The sequence below is a fragment of the Adiantum capillus-veneris genome, chromosome 4 (genome assembly GCF_014529385.1).
Source record: "Adiantum capillus-veneris isolate H3 chromosome 4, ASM1452938v2, whole genome shotgun sequence".
NCBI classification, from domain to species: Eukaryota; Viridiplantae; Streptophyta; class Polypodiopsida; order Polypodiales; family Pteridaceae; genus Adiantum; species Adiantum capillus-veneris.
In genome coordinates, this window is record NC_140934.1 from 171,850,113 (window position 1) to 171,853,814 (window position 3,702).

Sequence of the window (3,702 nt, forward strand, 5' to 3'; positions counted from 1 at the left end):
TGATTCAAAATGTAGGCTCATTGCATGCCAGGAGCCTCTTGAGGCATTCTTAGTGTCGATCCCTCCCCCCCCCTTCTTACTTTATCTCTCTCTCTCTCTCTTAAAAGAAATCTTCTCTCATCTTCCCTCGTCCTTGCTCTCTCTCTCTCTCTCTCTCTCTCTCTCTCTCTCTCTCTCTCTCCCTCTCTCTCTCTCTCTCTCTCTCTCTCTCTCTCTCTCTCTCTCTCTCTCTCTCTCTCTCTCTCTCTCTCTCTCTCTCTCTCCATTTGGGCTTGAAAGAATGAAAATTGTGCATTGCTGGTTTTCTTTATGGTCTCGTACTTTACGATCGGTTGGTGGTGCAATATAGCCTGTTATTACTGCTGGGAAAAAAATGCCATTCGCTTTCCCTGCTTTCTCCATTATTGTTTGTCTCATGTGGCACTGCTCTATGTTAGATTGGTGATCCAATAAAGTGTGTTATTGCTTCAAGATTCCATTTCTCATTTTCCCTGCTCTCTCCACCTCTATTTGTTGGGTGTGGCTGTCACCTTTCTTCACTCTTTTTTGTGCCCCTCCAAAAGATAGTGGTTTATTTGTGAGGTGTGCTACCAAAGTGCTCTTAGTCTTTATATTTGTTTGTGTCATGTAGACAAAGAAAATAAGCGTGTTGAAATATGGCCTATAGCCATGGTGGCGTACAAAGCATGGAGATTGACGGTATGGAGTATGGGTGTTATGGTGTTCTTCGTGCTTTTGGTGTTCTTACTTGAACATATTCGGTTTGTAGAGCCAAGAAAAAATGTTAGCCTTGCACGTACTGCACATTCAAAAAGTGGAACTTCCAAACGTGAATGTGTACGGATTGATGTGAGTGAGTCATCTGCTTGCACTCCAACAAATTCTTGCAAGCGTAGTGTATACAGTGGACCGAACTTCACTATCCAACCATCTCTCTCAAAAGGCAAAGGGCAAGCTTGCAGTACGTTAGTTTCTACCTTCTTTGGAAGAAAGCCTACACAAAACCGGTTCATCTTTTGTATTTTGAAATGTCCCATCTTTTTCAATAGGTGCACAAGTTGGATGCTCAAAAGCGCAAAAAGCAAAGATGGCTATCATTAAGATTGAGAGGCACGGTATATATAAAACCAAAAGCATTGACTGTCTACCTCTATCTTTTAATGTGAATGAGCTGCCATGTTCTTATATATTGTTTTGTAGATGCTGTAATTGACACTGAAGACGATGAAGTGAAAGTTAACCTCTTTCAGCAACAAGAACCTCCTACTGAAGAACATAATGTGCCTTTTTTTCATATAACGGACCTCTTTGACATCACTCCTAGATTTGCAATCTAGGGTTATGTGCTAAACAATTATAGTACATACAAGCCTTTTGACCCAAAAATCGTGAAGTTTTTCAAGGCTGATCTTGTGGATTCACGCAACTCCAACACAGTCACTATCATTGTCGGTTCATCTCTAATAAGTGAATTCGCTTCCTTGCTAAGTGTTGGTAGTTTTGTGCAAATAGAGGGTTTTGCAATAAAAACAGAGAACAAGGAAGACGGTGGGACATCACCTTTCTCTCTTTACTTGGATGCTACCTCGATCGTCACTTGCATTGCTTCATTTCCAATCCGCTTGAGCTTTTACCCGGAAATGAAGATAAGATTTTTCTTAGATGAGGTGGCAAGTGCGGGGCTAGGGGGATCAAAAATTACTTGGATACGCTTGCTTTTGTTGTTATTAAGAGTGAGAATTTTGAGCTCTACACCAACTCCACTCGTGTAGAGCTGCTAGTGGCTGACGGTTCCACTCCCAAGGATCGACCAACATAAGTTTCACATATTGAAATCCTTTACACTTTTCTGGGCAAAAAAGATTTCGCAACATTTAACGTGTGCTTATTTTAGTTGACTTTTTTCAATGATCTCAAAGGAAATTACAAGTCTATCAAACGGAATATTGACAATGGAGAAGTGAAATCTTTTGTTGCAAGGAATGTCGGGGCTTTCTTAGGTCATGAGAATACGCTATCTATCTTGGATCTCACAATCTTGGTGCTTCTCCACAGCAAGCATCTCCAATCTGATCTCTTGTAGACTTACAAGACATAGGTTGAGAGTCTCGGGTATGGGAAACAGGTAATGTTGGATAACTTAGTTGCCTAGAATTTGTGTTGTTGACTTGCTTTGTGATTCTTTATCCTCACTTTTGACCTGCAAGTGTTTGGCATCTTGCATTTCTCTAACATAACTAGTGTTCTCTTGGACACATTATGTGTCATTTGCAAATTGAATAAGGTTCATAAAACCACAGAGGGTTTATTCTGTATTACTTGCCAAAAGACGACTACAAGCTACGAGATTACCAAGCTTCAAGTGAAGATCAAGCTGAGCGAAGGCCCTGTCATTTCTGCACAAGTGGTTGGTCTCATTGTCGATGAGGTCTTGGCTTTGGGCAAGACTTTTCAAAGCTTGTACTTTAAAATTCCAAAAGTTGCAAGAGAGATCTTGGCATCAACAACACGCACTCGCACATTCAACATCAACCTTGCAAGAAATTTGACTGCTTTTTACCCAGGGTAAAGGTCTTGGAAGCAGAATAGGGGTGTAGAAGGCGAGGACAGTCCCAGTAGGCGTGAACTGGTCCTTAGAAGGCCGACAAGCGGGAACAGCTACACTGGCAGTAATTCCACAATAATTACAGTAGTTACTATAGTAGCTTTGTATGCCTATAAATAGGACCCGCTACAATGTCTCCATGGCTTTTTGGCTTTTGGCTTTTTGAACTTTTTAGACCTTTGGCTTACAAGCTCTTGCTTCTAAACTTTTAGCTTCATAAGCTTTTGGCTTCCAATTTTGTGATCACTAACTCCTGTAATAAATCCTCAGACTTCATCTGAGCTTAAGCATGTTGTACATTGTACTGATTATCTTTGTACTACTGATCTAACCCATAATACCATTCCCAGTCTTCCAGTTTGTGTCTTCCATTTCAGTAAATTTTTCCAGATCAGTTCTCTGTTTCAGTCCAATACTTAATTCCAGTCCTTACTAACTGAACCGCCTAGATAATCAGTAGCTCTTAATTCTAACATTGGAATGGCTGTCTGAAGAGACCAGCTCCCATTCCATATTGGCGATCACGGTGGCTAGAGCTAATTTCTCTTAGACCAGTGAGCTTTGTCTCCCAATTAGAATTCTTAGCTGCAAATATGCCACCTAGAGTCAGTCGTGGTTAAAAATAGTCAACCCACTTGCGCATTGATTCCACACGAGTTGACCCTATTCCAGAAGTGTCAGAAAGAGAGTTTGATACTAAGAGGGACCTCGAGAGTGAGACTGAGTGTGAGTGTGCGGATGCGGTGCATGTGCAGAGAGTGCAAAGGGGGGAGAGGGAGAGAGAGAGAGAGAGAGAGAGAGAGAGAGAGAGAGAGAGAGAGAGAGAGAGAGAGAGAGAGAGAGAGAGAGAGAGAGAGAGAGAGAGAGAGAGAGAGAGAGCATGACACAGGATGTGGGGAAGACCTCCCAAATCTCACTGTATGAGTACCATGTGAGAATGAGTGAGAGCTCCTTATTCTTTGTATGTATAAAGAATAAGGAGATAAATGTGGGCGGCCGGACACTGGTTGACGGACACGGGCAAAGCACGGTGAGACACACCACCTTTACCTAACATTCTCCCACTAAAGGTTGTGTATAAGACTAGCCTACAACTA

General features: G+C 41.9%; 1 pseudogene; it reads left to right on the top strand.

The window, feature by feature from the left end:
• The first annotated feature begins 656 nt into the window (after nucleotides 1-656).
• On the top strand, nucleotides 657-2,569 carry LOC147460359 (uncharacterized; annotated as a pseudogene).
• The last annotated feature ends 1,133 nt before the right edge of the window (nucleotides 2,570-3,702 follow it).